We start from the raw sequence: 17,794 nt of genomic DNA on the forward strand, positions 1-17,794 counted from the left end.
AAAGCATAGATTAGTATTCCATACGGAAACTGGTTTATTCCTTCCAACGTGTTTTTGTAAATAAGCTTTGGCTGCATCAACACCAGGGTGTAACCTTAGGCAAGTGGACCTTAGTGATCTGAGGGTGGAATGGAATATGGTCTTTTTTTTTTTTTTCAAGACAAAATAATAAGCTGTATGTTTTGCAATATTAATAGGATTAAGGATGTATAAGGATATTTATCCAGAGTTTCTCTTCTCTTTGTTTTGTAGAATGATGGGACCCAACCCGGGAAATTGGCCAGAAGCAACAATGGCTTCAGGCTTGGCGAAATGGACTAAAACATGGAGGTAAGTTTTTGAGACTCTGGTTTCCTAGGACCACGTCTCTGCCTCATCATACAGAGTCACAGCCTTCTTTTACCACTATGGTCCCAACACTGTGAAGCCTTCTGCCCATTGGCAGTGCTTTTCCTGCCTTATGCTGATTACTAATGCCAATAAAATACCTACGTACTTTGGCTATAATGTATGCAGATACGTGTTTCTAATTAAAGGGATATTGTTAGAACATGACTTGGCTTTGAGATACAAAAGTTAATAATCTAACCAGAAATAATGCTTTGTTTTCCAGCATAAGAAAATAAGAACTTCATTTTAATCATTTTCCCCTTTCTCTCTCTTTTTGTTTGTTTGATACACATACATGGGCAGTATCTAAACTGGGGCAATACCAGAAGTTCTTGCAAACAGTGTGGCCCTTTCTTCTCAGACATCGGACATACCACATCTGTTACCTGCTTAATCATCCATCCGCTCCTTTGCTACAGCGGCATATCCAGGATTCTGTATCCTATCATTGTTCTTTGTGGATACCATGTACATCTTTAAAGAATAAGTGTAAATTAATTAAAGTTATGATTTCAAAATATGTATCTATATAGCGTACGTGCATAATTTTTGCTTTTCCTCATTTTTCTCTTGTAGGACTAAAAGCTTAAATCTGAGAGCAGCACATGTGTGCAGAAACTGAATGCACCATAGGTTCAAATGGGCAAGGAAGTTGTTCAATAAAAGCACACGGTCTGGTTCTTGACCATGCTATTATAATTTGCATTTTCAAATCAGTGTGTCTCCAGCCTTAGGACAGTGCTACTATTATTGTTGGTGGATTTTGCAACCTAATCTTGACTCAGTCAGTGAACCACAAAAATCACCCAAGGCCAGATTCCCAGTCCACAGGAATTCCCTTTCAAGTGATGAGAGATGTACTCTTCTTCAAGATCTTCTTAAGAATTCAATTTCTTGAACATAAAATTATTTCTGCTTATCAGTGAAGCAGAGGATGTTGACACATTCCCTTTGCTTCATCATGTCCAAAAAGTAAAGAAATCTTAGTAACATTGATGAGTAGCAATGAATGATACGTTCTGTTTCTTCTTGGGCAAACCTGGCAAACAGTTTAAGAACATGTGTGCAGAGCTTGGGCATGCAGTCTGAGCTGGAGATGGGTGTGTGCGGTGTCCACTGTAGGATCATTTCCACTCAAACTCAAGACAGAGCTGTCTCCCTGTAATCCAGATCACTTTTTCCCCCCTGGATCGGACAGCTTGCATATGTTCATCACTGAAAATAGGGACTGTGCTTTTCGTTCTGCGTAAATAATGACTAAAGTCCAAAGCAGCTATGGAGGCATTGACTAAAGATGGCATTCTGCTTATTAAGTGCACCACTTGCTACTGTAGACATGCAATGTCTGCTTGTTTCTTGTGTTACACTGTGGGTTTGTGCGAGGTCTTTTTTTTTTTGGCACATGAAACACTTTTCTCAAAGTTTGTTAGTTTAAACATCAGCCAATATTCATTTATTGAGCATGACTGTATAATAAATAAGATTCAGGGATAGAAAGATGAAGAAGACATAGTCCTTGCCCTCCAGTAGTTCACAGTTTAGAGATGTCTCCATGATAAAATGAATAATAATAATAAGTAGCATTTATTGAGCATCAACTGCTTCTCCTCAGTTAGATTCCCTGATTTAATTGCCACATGACCTTGTGCAGTGACTGTTGTAATACACACAGGTCATCAGTGTGTGGTTCAGAGAAATCAAATAACTTGCCATGGTCACAGAACAAGTTACGTGGTCACAACAGAGTTGTGATGTCAGGCTAAATCTCTCTGATTCTGGAGCCTCTGCTCCTATTGCTTCCATTTTAGATCAGGCTGCCTATGTAATACACTTGGGAAACAGGACTGCATGATGATTATAGGAGGTGGTACCTGTCCTAATCGGCAGACATCTGAGTCCTGGGGTAATGCTCCAAATGTTAGCTAGGGTTCTGTACTATTCTTCTCTTGCCAGCAAACAAGAATCCACATGTCCTAGCCAGATACTTATTCTCAAGATTCCTAGGAACACTCCCCCAACCCCCCACTCAATCGTTTATATATCCCTTTATATATAGTTGCATTGTTGCTAACTTGTTGGCACCTTCATTTACATTTAACAAACCTGTCACAGCATTATGAGTCCTCAAGAGACAAGATCTCATGGGATAGTTAATATTCTGAGGAACTCAGAGCCCACCTTAGAAAGGGAATCTCTGTGAACCCAGCTTATGCTTATTTTGTATACTTAGCCTGTCTATCAATATCTCATACTGTTTTCTATTCCATCATTGCTTTTATTAATGAAAAAAAGGAAGGAAAGAAGGAAAGAAGGAAGGAAGGAAGGAAGGAAGGAAGGAAGGAAGGAAGGAAGGAAGGAAAGAAGGAAGGAAGGAGGGAAGGAAGGAAGGAAGCAAACAAAGAAAGAAGAAAGGTAGGAAGGAAGAAACTTGACTGGGTAACTTCCTAGCCATCTTTGCTCTGATTATCACCATAAACCAAAATGTCAGTAGGGATAAGGTTTACCTTGTAGATGGTTAAACACATTGAGTTTAGAAATGTCACAATTAACTAGAATATGTTATTTAACAAATGGTAGACGTTACTATTTATTGGCTTAATATGTTGCCCTTCCCAGGAACATCTGTGTTTTAAAAGAAGCTTAGTAATCAAATCCAGGTTAAAGAAGTACATTTCTAATTGTGGACTTGTCCTCAAAGGGAGATACATTTTGGCAGAATGTGCATGGGGAAGGTGGTTTCCTTGAGGAACACCTGGTAGAAAACTCTCCCCATTGGAGAGCTCTGGGCCTATCTTGACTAGACAGTAATAGACAATTTGAGGATGAAAAGATAGACATAGGGGTGCCTGGGTGGCTCAGTCGGTTAAGTGGCCGACTTCAGCTCAGGTCATGATCTCACAGTCCGTGGGTTCGAGCCCTGCATCAGGTTCTGTGCTAATGGCTCAGAGCCTGGATCCTGCTTCTGATTCTGTGTCTCCCTCTCTCTCTGACCCTCCCCCGCTCATCCTCTGTGTGTCTCTTTCTCTCAAAAATAAACATTAAAAAAAATTTTAATGAAGAATAAAAAAGATAGACATAACAATAGCATATATTGAGAACTAATTATGACTAAACAGGTTCTAAGATCATTTTTTTACATTTATTTATTTTGAGAGAGAGTGTGAGGGAGGGGCAGAGAGAGGAGGAGACGCAGAATCCAAAGCAGGCTCCAGGCTCTGAGCTGTTAGCGCTGAGTCCTTTGCAGGGCTCAACCCACAAGCCATGAGATCATGACCTGAGCTGAAGTTGGACAACAACCAACTGTGCCGCCCTGGCTCCCCTAAGATCATTTTATTTTTTTAATTAAAAAAAAAATTATGTGGGGCGCCTGGGTGGCTCAGTTGGTTGAGCCTCCAGCTTCGGCTCAGGTCAGATCTCACATTCGTGGGTTCGAATCCCGCATCAGGCTCTGTGCTGACAGCTAGCTCAGAGCCTGGAGCCTGCTTTCGGTTCTGTGTCTCCTTCTCTCTCTGCCCCTCCCCCGCTCATGCTCTGTCTCTCTCTCTGTATCAAAAATAAATAAAAACATTAAAAAAATTTTTTTAACATTTATTTATTTTTGAGAGACAGAGAGAGACAGAGCATGAGCAGGGGAGGGGCAGAAAGAGAGGGACACAGAATCAGAAGCATGACGTGGGGCTTGAACCCACCAACTGTGAGATCATGACGTGAGCTGAAGGTGGACACTCAACTGACTGAGCCACCCAGGTGCCCCCTCTAAGATCATTTTAAATCAGTAACTAATTTAATCCTTTCAACAACCCTAAAAGGTAGGTGCCGTTATCCTTATTTGTAAAATAACAGAGCCTAAGAGAGATTATCTACTTTGCTCAAGATTACACAGTCAGAAAGCAGATGAAGGATTTGGATCAAATTTTCTTGACCGGAGAATCCGTGCGCTTTCCACTATATCACACTCTATTTAATACCACAATGAAGTGTGCTGTCTGTCCTTCCCTGGCCGGGCCTGAATATTCTTGGCCAGTCATATTTAGGGGGAAGAGGTGCTTTACGTGGTGGCCAGTTGCACAATGAGTAATCTTAAGTTTTTCACTTCGATCAAAGGGAAGTGGTAAGAGTGGAATGACTGTGTTTGGAGGGAAATATTTGTTATTTTGTAGTCATGGTCTGCGACATCGCCTGTGCTCCTGAGTGGATGACAGGGAGTGAGGCCAGAGAGGGCGTTTGAGCACATGGTATCTGTGTCCACACTGAGATACTCAGAACAGTATCAACCTGGACAGCCATCTGCTGGGGAGTGGGAGACACACCAGGAAGGTATGGAAGGAACTAGCAAGGAGACGTCAGGAAAATGTCAGAATGAAAGAGAAATGCAAGTCTTTAAAGGAGGTTCACACTCTCTCCTCACCGCCTGCAATTAGGAAAGAGGTGATAAAGGCCCAGAAGGGTAAGAGAGAGATTATAGATTTGGGCAATGCTTACCAGGCTCATGGTGGAAAAGTGAGATATGCCCAGTAGCACAGCTGTGGAAACTATTAGAAACTGAGCTAATTGTAGACGTCTTAGTGTGCCTCAGGAAATAGGAAGGCATTTGTCCCTTTGGGGCTTGTATTTTTTCCAATTTTCCTTATTCAGGGAAGAATTCATTCTTTGAGCAATGTAACCTGCTAGGATTTCTCAACTCCACAAAAAAGAATAACTATGGATTAATAATGGACTGAAATAGAAAATGTTAAATGTGTGTAGCAAATAAGTGGGAAATGTTCTGTCTTGTAAACTGTATTGTTTCAGTTCCTGGCAACAAAAAGAAACAATTCTCACCTATGCGGTTCTTAACGGATGTTAAAATTAACCTCTTTCCAAATGGTGCAAATTTTCAGTCTCAGTAGGGGTAGGACCCTGAAGCGCCCTGAGCTTGGTCAAGAGCAAGAAAAAGTTTTTACAGCACAGATGCCTTTTCTTCCTTGAGCCGAGAGCCTGGTGGCCTTTTACACACATGATAGCTGAGCAGTTTTCAGAAGTTTTCTCATCGGTAAAACTTAAATTTAATTCATTGAGAATTTTCTAGGGATCAGGCCCTTAGCAGGGCATTTTCCACCTGTTTTTCATTAAAAAAAAAAATGCTCGAGTGGCTGTCCTGTCAGGCACTACAGTTGCTGAAAGTTCTCAATTCTAACACAGCCTCTGAAAAATAGGTGGGGTGATGCCTACCCATTTTACAGATGCAAACAGCACCATATTCAGACAAATTAAGGAATGTGCACAAAGCCATGCAATTCATGTATGACATCTGGGAATCAAAATGTTTAGAGTCTTCTAACTTACTGAACTCTGAATGCCCCAGAAGGCCAGCTTAGGAGCCATTCCTGGGACCCATGGCCCTTGAATTGTTACTTCATCCTGTTCCCTGTTCACCATTGAAGCTTAGCCCAAAGTGTCAGTTCCTGATACCCTGTGCCTTCCAAAGGACGCGGACCTAATTTGACAAAATAACTTACAGGTATAAGGCTAGGGGAGATTGCCAGTAATCACCAACCCTTTTCAGGTGCCTGTGAACAGTGGCTTTCTGGAGACGCTATGCCTGTATTTTTGTCGGATAGTTAAAAATCGGCATAAAGAAGGATGGCAGATAACCAAGGTGGGAGGCAGATATTTCAGTGAATGCGTCTTAAATCAGACTCTTTCTAGATTCACTTAGGGTCCCACTTCCGAGAGCTGTCACCATGACAACCCCAGAATCTCATTGGTTGGGTGGACAAAGGTATCCATGAATTACAGAAATGTTCTGAGGGGATTTCTCCCCAGTAACCAGGGAGACTTGTATTAAAAGGAACCTTTAGTTGGGACACCTGGGTGGCTCAGTTGGTTATGCATTGGACTTCAGCATAGGTCATGATTTTTCAGTTCATGGGTTCAAGCCCTGTGTCCGGCTTTGCACGGACAACTCAGAGTCTGCTTCAGATCCTCTGTCTCCCTCTCTCTCTGCCCCTCCCCTGATCATGCTGTCTCTCTCTCAAAAATAAACACTAAAAAAAATTAATACATAAAATAAAAACGACCTTTGGCCAAACTGAAGGAAAATAAAGTTCACAAATGTGGTATTAGCTCCAGTTGATGAGTTGGTGGCTTTGTGTGAAATCATTGCTGGGTAGACCCCAGTTTATTGGCCCAAACAACTCTCTGTTACCTGACAGAGGCAGAGAAGGTCATTTTGCATAATCCAGACCCTTCATCTAGGACTCTGCTGCTGTTGCACGGTGAGCTACTATATTCACAGTCATGCTGTTTGCTTGCTTGGTAATTCTGTAAATGAGTCTGGTTAATAGTCTACAAATCTTAGTGTTTTACATTCGCCATGTAAATAAAAAGACCTCTTTCCTCAGCAAAAAACACCATCAGGCAATATACTTTTAAATAAAAATATAAAATGCAATCAAATGACTTCAAAGTTCCAAAGAATGAGAAGTCAAGAGAACTTACAATATTTCTTTTTTAATGATTCTGGATGTACTTGGGAACATTTCAATATGTGCTAACATAGTAATTCTGGCGGTCATTTATTTCCATAGAGTCATACCACTACTTCTAAAGCAAAATATTTTTTATTAATAAATTGTTTTTATTAGCCAAAATGAAGCTTCCTTTTATAATGTTTATTTATCTACATTCCCCATCCTTTGAATTCTGGAATAAGCCCTAGCTTTATTCTATCGCTAAGTGTGTATACTTTCATTTTATTCCTTAATCTTCATTTCTGAAGTTTTCAACAAATAATTTGCTTTCAAAAAAAATTAGAAGCTTAAGTTGGCTTTATAGTTAACAAGTGACCTTTGGTTTTGGCTAAACAATGATTTATAAAGGCATTTTGGATTCAGATTTCTCCTCCCCTACTTCATCTTCCATTGCTAAAGTAAACATCAGTTTGATCACTGAGACGATGTTCTATTTTGGGTGGAGTTGTACCAAGATGTTTTTATTTATTTATTTTTTATGAAAAGCCATCATCGATTAGGCCATCATTTAATTAAGAAGAAGCCATACGTACTGAAACCATGGGAATGAGCATGGATCATTATATAAGTATAGCATATTTCTTTGATTTGAGCTTTCAGGGACAAAATAGCGCCTATAGTGTTTTAACGGTACCGGAAGACATTGTGTAGGTGTGTCAGTGACAGCGCACAAGCTGGGCCTCACACGCCCAAATATTGTGCGCGTGCACCCACACACACTTAAAGAACTTTTCCCGGCATCTTATGCCATGCTCAGCACCAACACCTTCATCAGTACTCACCAGGCAGGTAGCAGAAGTGCCTCGGACTGTCGGCGGGGACGTGCTCCTCCTCAGAGTAACGGTGTGAGGGGGTAAACGGGAGGGGATTTTGGCCAGTTTGTTAACCATATCAGGGCATCTTGTACTTCTTCAGCATGCTCAAACTTGGAATTTATCCACGTTGAGACTACAGGTCTTTTTCTGGAACTGCCCCTGAATTGTTTTTGTTTCTTTCTTTGTTTGTATTTAACCTGGCTAACACCTATTCATTGATCATGACCTAGCGCATCTCGGAAAGCCTTCCGTTTCCCTAGCCTACCCCAACTCTCAATCTGAGCTCAGCGACACTTCTGTGTGCTCCGTTTAGTGATTTCTTTGTATTCTAGAAGTCTGTTACTAGGAAAGTAGTCCTTTACATGTAGACTTCCTTGACAGGAAGGACCAGGCCATACTTATTTTTTTCTTACCAGTGCCTGGCACAGAGCCTGGCTGTATAATAAATTTCAAAGAAATCTTTGTTGAATGGGCAAATAAACTTTTGAGAATTCCACACAGCTGTCTTTATATGCACCAGAACGCTCCCTTCATTTCACCTGGTTGTTTTTCACAAAGGCATATATTAGGGAGAAAAGAAGGAAACTTGGCTTGCAAAGCAGCCTACTATGGCATTGCGAACATGAAGTTTTTGATTTTGGAGTTCTTATCAATGAAGATTGTTTTTAAAACTAAAATTCAAATGTTTAACTCTTCCCATTCTCTATTTTAACATACGTCTTCCTACTCTTGGTTTGGTTTTTAGTATTGTGTTTTCAATAGCAAACATCTGATTGAAATGTATTTCTTTAGTGGAGCCTGGGTAGCACAGTCCATTGAGCATCTGATTCTTGATTTTGGTTCAGGTCATGATCCCAGGAGCCTGCTTGGAATTCTTCCTCCCTCTCCTTCTACCCCTCTCTACCCTTTCCCATCTCTAAAATTAAAAAAATAAAAAGAAATACATTTCCTTAGATATCTTTGTTACACCTCATTAGCAACATTTTCCAAATATACAAACCTCACTCATGAAATAAGAGACTTTTGATAGTCTTTATTTTTTATTTATTTATTTATTTATTTATTTATTTATTTATTTTTGAGAGACAGAGAGAGACAGTGGGAACAGGGGAGGGTCAGAGAGAGAGGGAGATACAGAATCTGAAGCAGGCTCCAGGCTCTGAGCTGGCTGTCAGCACAGAGCCCAATGCGGGGCTCGAACCCACGAATGTGAGATCATGACCTGAGCCGAAGCCAGACGCTTAACCAACTGAGCCACCCAGGTGCCCCATTAATCTTTAGATATTATGCTGTTTGTGCAAACTGTGACCTAATATGTTTTTTTAAAGTATCTTCCTTTAAAATCACATATTGGAGCGCCTAGGTGGCTCAGTCTGTTAAGCACTGGATTTCGGCTCAGGTCATGATCTCACAGTTTGTGGTGTTGAGCCCCGCGTTGGGCTCCGTGATGACACCTCAGAGCTGGAGCCTGCTTCTGATTCTGTGTCTCCCTCTCTCTCTGCTCCTCCCCTCTTCACAATCTCTCTCAAAAAAAATTTTTAATACCTTTTAAATAAAAATAAAATCACATATTAAATTAAACCTTGTATTTTGAGATAACTGTAACTTCACATGCAGTTATAATACAGAGAGATCTTGTATTATACCCAAGGTACCTCAAAGATACAGAACATTTTGGTCCCTACAAGAGTCCCTCTTGTGCCCTTTTATAGCCACATCTATTATCTCCCCTTGCCAGTCCCACCTTAAATCCCAGCAACTATTAATATTTTGTCATTTCAAAAATATTGCATAAATGGAGTCATACAGTCTGGAACTTGGAGTTTTGGCTCTTTCCGTTCAGTATAATTCTTTGGAGAGTCTTAGAACAATTCTCTGGAGATTTATCCGAGTTATTGTCTGTATCAGTAGTCTGTTCCTTTTTCCTGCTACATAGTATTTCATGGGTTGGCTGTTTAATCATTCACCCATTGAGGAACATCTGAGTTGTTTCCAGTTTGCAGATATTATAAATCAAGCTGCTATAAATATCCATGTACTGGTTTTTGTATGAACACACATTTTCATTGTCTGGGATAAACAACCCGGATTGTAAACCCTGAGTTATATGATAGTTTCATGTTTAGTTTTTGTTTTGTTTTGTTTTTGTAGAAACTGCCAAAATCTTGTCTAACACACTTGTGCCATTTCACATTTCCATACTCCAGTTTTTCTGTATCCTTGCCAGAATTTGGTGGCGTCACTTTTATTATTTTTGTCATGATGGTAGGTGTTTAGTGATATTTTATTTTGGATTTAATTTGCATTTCCCTGAGGGCTACTAAGGTTGAACATCTTTTCGTGTGCCTTTTTGCCATCTGTATATCCTCTTTCCTGATGTGTCTAGTACCTTTTGCCTATGTGGTAATTGGACTGGCTTTTGACTGTTAAGTTTTGAGAGTTCTTTATATATTTTTGAGAGAAGTCCTCCTTCAGTTAGGCAGTTTATAAATACTTTTCTTTCAGCATGTAATTTGTCTCTTCATTATCTTCATTGAGTCTTTCACAGGGCAAATATTGTTAATCTTCATAACAGTAAGTTTTTATACCTATTTTGCATCCAGATATTTCATTTCTCCTGATAGAAATACTTGTCAGAGATAATGTGAAATCGTTTTTACATATTCATACATCTGTCTCCACTAATGTCATGCAAATGTAACCTTCACAATCATAATGAAAACAGAATCCTAAATTATAAATTGGCTGTTTTCCTTGCTCCACTATTTTGTTATAAATACACTTCCAATAACATTTGTTGAGCACCTACCTGTGTTGAGTAATAAGGTTACAAAATTCATAATTTGTGGTTTATTTGCTTTAGGCAGTTACATTTTAGTGTATTAACATCTAAATTCTTATTTCATAATTTCCTTCCAGGAAGCTCAGAATAGTCTTATTTTCTATGCCCTTTGTTGCCTTATGATGAAAAAGAGAAATAAAGTCTTAACTTTGCTTTTAACTATGAAACTTGAAGAAACACAGTGAAACAACTTGTGTGTCCTTCCACAAGTCACAGTAAGAATATTTTCACAAACAGACTTTGACTTCTCAAATCGTTTCGGCACACCATGCTATTTCTTAGGACATAGAAGGTTGCTTTCAAAACACATAGAAACTGTTTTTTTAACTGTTATAAGAATTTAATTAGCAAAAATTGCCAACTTAATAAAAAGTCCTGATAACCAAGGAGCACTACATAGAACTACTTATAATATTAAAAATTAAAGGATATTTTACTGTGTGGTATTATAAATTTGTGAAAATTAATTGTACATGTGGGCAAGAGTTAAGATTAACCACTGAAAAGAAAAGAGTTAGGATAAGGAATGGGTGTTTCTGGGTTTTCAATTTCACTAATTTCTGATTACCTTTAAAGCAATTGTTGTTCTTGGCCATGATGATCTCTAGCATAAAGGGCATTTTCTAACTTGTGAAGATATAAGGGAGTTTGATTTGACACAACAGAGCAGAGAGAATTGATTGATGACTAAGAGTGTAAACCCTGTGTCATCAGAGTTGTTTCCCTGGTGATGAACTATGACGTCACCAACTCATTGGTGCTGTGACTTAAAGAACCGTTTAGACAGAGGATGAAAAGCAGTAGTTCACTGGGATGCATGCCATCTTTGCTTTATATGACATTATTAATTAAAACAAAGGGCTGGGTATTTCTCTCAATGAGATTATATAAAGATATTACATGTCTGCAGACTTGCCTGAACATGGTCATGCTGGTTTTAAATTGAGGCTTTTCAAGCACGCGAAAATCCACAAACAGAATTTGACTTGGAATTGTGTATTCCTAAGAAAAGACCTTTTCTTCTCACATTTTGAAAAAAAAAAACCTCCTCATTAATCATAGTTAAACTCAGACCAATTTTCATCAGTATCCTTGCCCTTTGTTATTTAATGGTCTTGTTTTTCATTTTAAAATATTGGCACTGAGGGCATGGAGGGAAAGGTCTTCCAGCTCACATGCTCAGAGATTAAGAAAATAGTTTAGATTGAAAATGAGGCACTTCCCCTGATAGTTTTGGTTGGTACATGCTCTAGGCTAGGTTTCTAGGACACAACCAGATGCAAATGAACTGGCAGTCACTGTGCCTACTTGGTGTTTGTACCATCTCCATGGTAGCAAACACCCAGGCTGCTGGAAGCATGGATTTGGCTCGATGTGTCAATTTAGTTTATCCACCTGGGGATTTGCACACCTTCCTCTGACTTTTTGATCGCAGTATCTCGACAATTCCTCTCAGTTCAAGAGTGCTCAAGTATTGTAGAAGGCAGCTTTCACTGTAGAGTTATGAGACAGAACATTCAAAAAGTCAACCTGAATTTTCAACCAAAAATTGGAAATCTAATGCTAACAGTTGGTGCCAAGACATAGCATCATGGAAAAAGAGACAAAGACCTTGAGTTATAGCCTACATTTTGCCAGTGTATGACCTTCAACTCTGATACTTGATTTTCTCATAAAAAGTGAGATATAAAAAGTGAGTGTCACATAATTGTTGTGAGAATTCAAAATAAACCCTATTTGAAGCTCTTAGTTCAGTGCTTGGTCTACGTTAGTGCTTAGTAAATGATCATTCCTTTTTTCCTTTGCAACAGATATCCAAAAGGTCTGATTCCATTAATCCTTCACACAAATAAGAATTAATTTCTTTACCATCTTCAGAGCTTACGAAAGGCAAAATATGCATCATTTCCATCTCGCTGTCACTCAAAGAACATCCTGTTGTTACTTAGCTCAGGGAAAAATGGAGTTACAAAGCGAGGGCCGTGTCTGCTCCTCACCAAACGCTGACCCTTCTTTGCAGGATTCAAAGATTGTCTTCCTCAGGCAGGTCTACCTGGGCCTAAACTCAAAAGAATTGCATTCATTATGAGCTAGAGGAAGTCAGATCTATTTTCCGCTGCATTGGCCCTCTGGCTCTCTGGCACTTTCCACGTCCTCCTCATTTGGAAAGGGCTTCATCATTTGCAGTCTTACAAAGCAATCCTATTGTTCCTTAGTTCCACTGCTGGGCATAGGTGAAACCTCTCACTCAAGGCTGCAGAACAAATGAAGTCCCTTGAAGGAAAGCTGTCACAGTAAAACCCAAGTTGCCTCTGTGATATTCCAAAATCCAGTTGTTTTACCTTTCTAAAAAATGTTTGGGAAAATTTCAAAATTGTCTTTGACAGTATATCATAAAGCCTGTGGTTGAGCCAAAAGGCTTATTTTCACTGTGTACCAAAAATATTGTACATTGACAAAGAAAAGAAATAAATTAGAAGTAGATTTGTTGAGGACATGCCATTAAAAACAGGCTCTATTGAATCAACTCCCTTTTCAGAGGGGCTGCCAAGCTAAACTTGAACTAGTCTAATGGAGGCAGGTGGTAGATTCTAAACTTGGAAAAAAATGAGCCTTTATATTCCATTAAAGATTATAACTACTTGATGGAGAAGTGTTGAAAACACTAAATGTGAGTATCTCAGAAAGAAGGAAAAAATAAGTCTGTCTTTTTGCTAAATGGCCAAGGTTTTCCCTTTGTCTTTCACCTCTTTATAAATCCATGGTTCAATTTCTACCAGACCATTCACATCTCTGTTATCCTAGTAAGTGATAAAGTTGATAATATACTTCTTCAAGTGACCATGGACAAAGGACTAGAAGCAGAAATAAAGGAATAGCAGGATATAGGGATATGTGAATAGATATACGTGAAAATTTATGACAAGGTGGACCTGGTTAAGGAATAGATTTTGGGAACCTAAATATGGAGGGAAGTGGTGGTGGGGGTGGGGTAGGAGTCGGGGAATGGCAGCAAATGCAGAGAAAAAACAATGGTGACAAAGGTCTGGGTAAAGAATGGAGGGATAGATATTCCAAAATTTCCTACTTTATACCACAATCACAAATTCCTGGTAAGGATTCTAGATTGCTCTGTGGGCTGATATGCATTCTCCTCCATCAGGTACCAGAAATTTATGTTATTAACCAAACTTTCCTAGACAGCAATATGATTATTTATTATTTGCTAGAAAATCATGCACTCTTAGTGTTTCATTCAATATGAAGTTTTTTAAATTTGAAGTCAGGAAAAAATATATGGCTCTAGAAAATATTCTAGTGACTTTTACTGGTTCCTGTCTTGGTTAATATCAATGATGTAAGTGCTCTGTTACTACCTGGAGATTAAATGAAACCCACGATCCAATTTCCTTTTTTTGATATATGAATTACTGTGCTTGAAAAAAATTTTGAATAGATGAAACACATTTTAATCTTCTATTTTTTATTATTATTATTTTACTTTGTAAAAGAGCCAAGGCAGCATCCACCAAATCATTCAACCAGTTGACTTGTTAATGGATTGACATGGCTCAGGCATTTTCCAAAGGGTGAACTCATACTTTGGTAATCCCATGGACTTTCATCATATTTTCTGTCTGTACCCCAACGTCATAATGAACAACATCATTCTTTCCGTGGAAGTCTGGCAACTCTGTCAAAAGTAGAAACAATGCTACTGACTAGTACAAATCCAGCAATTACAAAGAGCATATCTAACAAATAAGCCCACCTTAAAGAAGTCATTTTATACCCTTTGGCCTCGTCCACCTCACCCCTAAAGTGAAAAGTGGGACTAAGTCACATCCAAGATTTTTCTAAATAAAAGTCTATGATTGATTTCTGTAGTAAATCCAAACAAATGAAGACTAACCAGCTTGTTAGCTGCCGCCATTACAATAGCGGTAATTCAGAGAAAATTTGGGGAGGGAGGTAGCCATCACTGGATGTTTCCTGAAAGGCGATAACAAGTTGGATCACCACCTGAGAACCGCATAGTAATGGCCAAAAATAAGGGTGGCTGGTGGTAGGCAAACTGATTGTGTATGTGCTCTGTCTACAAATGAATCTCCCCTAATAGTCCTGCTGGTACATTTCTTCATTTCTCAAGGTTATTGAGCCACCTGATTTGCCTTTTTCTCTAACCTCACTCTGTTTATTTCACTTGCTGAGTGATATGTGGGTTCTGGATGTGCAATTCAAAGCCTAAATATTAGTCCTGATCAAAGCGAACATAATCCGGGGCGCTGGGGCGGCTCAGTCGGTTAAGCGTCTAATTTTGGCTCAGATGTTGATCTCGTGGTTCATGGATATGGGCCCCGCATCAGGTTCTGTGCTGACAGCTCGAAGCCTGGAGCCTGCTTCAGATTCTGTGTCTCCCTCTCTCTCTGTCCCTCCCCCACTTGTGCTATGTCTCTCTCTCTCAAAAAATAAATAAATAAATAAATAAATAAAATAAACATTAAAAAAATATTTTAATGAATATAATCCAAAAAAAAAAACCCAACACAGGCAACAGTAACTCACCAGCTGACTCCTCTCCTCTCTTTTGTTAATTCATTTATAACAGAAAAGTCTAGGTTCTTTTTTCTTGCTGTGACATCCAGAATTATTATCTAATAAGATCAATTAGGGAAGGCCTTGCTGACTTACAGACCATCCTAGGATTCATCAAAGGTGAAGATGTTTCAAAAAGATTCCTAATTGCTTAAAATTTAGCTCCAAGCACCTGAGGGTTACTAAACACCACAGAGATGGTGTTATATATTTATACATGAAGGAAAGCTCAGGCAAAGACATTTCTTAAGAAGACTGCCCTGGTGTTAGGGAGACTACTATAGTTAAAAGGGCAAATATGTTATTTTTTCGCCATATCCCCAGACCAGGCGCTGGAAGGGAAGCCAGATGTCAAATAAACAGACTAATTTGTTGAAATCTGAACTAAACCTGTGTTTATTTGTTTAGTGTTAACAGATATTTATTGAGATCGTATCACAGATAGGAAACTGTGTCGGGGAAAACTTTTAAATCAAAATTGCCAGGTACTAAATCAGATGTGAAATAGCATTTCACTCAATTGCGGCCTGGTATCAGAGCATAGTCTTTCTTTTCCTGACAGGGGATGATATACCTTTAAAAGCAGCTGATCGACCACTTTCCTTTTTCAGCATGCTTCGGGATTTTCATAGACGAAGAAGGAACATCACATGAGAATGATAGTTGTTTATAGAAAGACTGTTCTTCTGATAGGCAGCAGAGGCATCCATGTTGGCAGCAGCAATATAAATTAAAACTTTGAGTGCGCCTTCTTGCCTATTTCATTAGTACCTCTTCTTGGTTTACTAAAACACTTGAAGAGTGAAAAAATGAATGAAAGGCTTGGGAGGCTTCCACACTGACCCGGTGGAGTCGGGAGGGACTGTCAGGCATGATGAACCCAAGGTCTGCACTGTAATAGGGTCACAGGACAGAAGTTGGTAAGAGTTTCTTAACTTATACTCAAAGACATTTAGTTCTTGGTAAACTAAAAATAACTTCGATAAGGTCATCTTGTTTATATTCTTTGCATTAAGAATATGAAAGCCCAAAAGACCTTAAAAAATTACAGCAGGCAGAATAAAGTCCTCTCCTGTCTTTTCATCAGAAATGGTCTGATCAAACTCTCAGAAACATGCCTTCTGCAGTCAAAACTTCATACATAGCTAATCACAGTGGGGAAGCACTTATACCATATGCAGTTATAAAAAGATAATCTTGAGACATCCATGTACATGAATGCCTAGCGTTACATCTATCTTATACTTGATTCCATTGTATTCTATTAGCTAGTTGCAATTTTCACTAAAAGGCAAAATTAAAAAGTTTAAAAGAACAGTTTAAAATGGGTTGCTCGGTAAAAGAAAGGATGTCTTGGGGCACCTGGGTGGCTCAATCAGTTAAGCATCCGATTTTGGCCCAGGCCATGATCTCACAGTTCATGAGTTTGGGCCCTGCACTGGGCTCTGTGCTGACAGCTCAGAGCCTGGAGCCTGCTTCAAATTCTGTGTCTTTCTCTTTCAGTGTCCCTCTCCCGCTCACACTCTGTCTTCTCTCTGTCTCTCAAAAATGAATAAATGTTAAAAATAATTTTTTAAATGGAAGAAAGGATGTCTTACAGTAAATCTCTATGAGGACTTTTTCCAAAATGTAAATCTCAGGTTTTGAAATTTTTGTAGGTGATCATTAGCTTCAGTAGAACATTATTTTAAAGTTTGGATATTTAACCAGATTATATTACACATTTTCCCAGAGCTTAGTTTTATATGTTCCCTTCAGGTTGAGTCTCTATCATATTTGAACATGAAAAAACAAAATGATTTTATTTAACCCCATAAAAGCAATTGTTTAATCAATGGCTACCTTTAATGGCTGCACGCTTACCTGGGTCTGAGCTAGGGAAATAAATTTATTTCCATCAGCAAGTGATCTTGATGTACCTACCTGAACAGAAAACATCAACCACATAATAAACCACCAAGAGAATTTGAAAATTTTCCTTTTGAGACTTCTTTTGCCATTGATTAATGCTTGATGCCGCGTGCTTGCAATTTTGCTTTCAAGAGAATTCTTAACCAGGTTCTTTATTTAAATCAATAGGAATAGAATTTCCAGGGCTTAAATTAGCATAATCTCTTAAGATCTTGCATTTGACACTTTCATAATTTTTACATAATAGTGGCTTCAGGGAGTTGGAATTGCTCCTTTAGCTGGCCTGAGTCTGAGGAGTATCCAAAGTCTCTGAGTTGTTTTATTTCCCTTTACCCCCTAAAGCACTGGAAATGGTTGGCTCTGATGTGCTCCTAAGGCAACCGCAAGATGAGGCAAAACAGGATTGAGATGAAAACCAAGTTCACCCACATCCTACGTCAATTAGTTATTTTCTTTTTCTTTGTAAACAAGGCGTGTGGGGAGGTGGGGAGGATGTTATAGCTTTTATGGTAGATGTTCCTCCACACCCCGAGTCCTCCCCCGATTTCTCTTCTGCCCCACCACTGCCCCTCAACCCCCAGCACAAGCTGACACCAGAACACGTTTTCTCAAACAAAGCTCACTGTTTACTCTGGCTTCATCTCGAAGGTCATCAACACATTGAATTATCTTGGGAGAATCTTCAGAATAGTGTGTATGTTTAGGAAGGATGTGAGGGGGATTGAGAG

General features: G+C 39.1%; 2 long non-coding RNA genes across 6 annotated transcripts in view; one reads left to right on the forward strand and one right to left on the reverse strand.

Annotated features, from left to right (window-relative positions):
* Window positions 1–908, forward strand: part of LOC115288521 — a 25,881-nt gene extending 24,973 nt beyond the window's left edge. For 4 of the 5 annotated variants that reach the window (XR_003907051.1, XR_003907050.1, XR_003907053.1 and 1 more), the window contains 2 exons: window positions 253–330; window positions 694–908. This is a non-coding gene — a long non-coding RNA (uncharacterized LOC115288521). Of the gene's footprint in view, window positions 1–157; window positions 331–693 lie in introns of those variants that run through there. The other variant, XR_003907048.1, reaches the window with a different exon arrangement.
* LOC115288515 overlaps window positions 1–11,232 on the reverse strand; it is a 14,086-nt gene extending 2,854 nt beyond the window's left edge. The window contains exons 1-2 of the long non-coding RNA XR_003907046.1: window positions 11,128–11,232; window positions 777–864 (exon numbers count right to left, since the gene is read on the reverse strand). This is a non-coding gene — a long non-coding RNA (uncharacterized LOC115288515). The remainder of the gene's footprint in view (window positions 1–776; window positions 865–11,127) is intronic.
* Window positions 11,233–17,794: the final 6,562 nt, after the last annotated feature.

Source organism: Suricata suricatta, chromosome 1 (genome assembly GCF_006229205.1).
Source record: "Suricata suricatta isolate VVHF042 chromosome 1, meerkat_22Aug2017_6uvM2_HiC, whole genome shotgun sequence".
Classification (NCBI taxonomy): Eukaryota; Metazoa; Chordata; class Mammalia; order Carnivora; family Herpestidae; genus Suricata; species Suricata suricatta.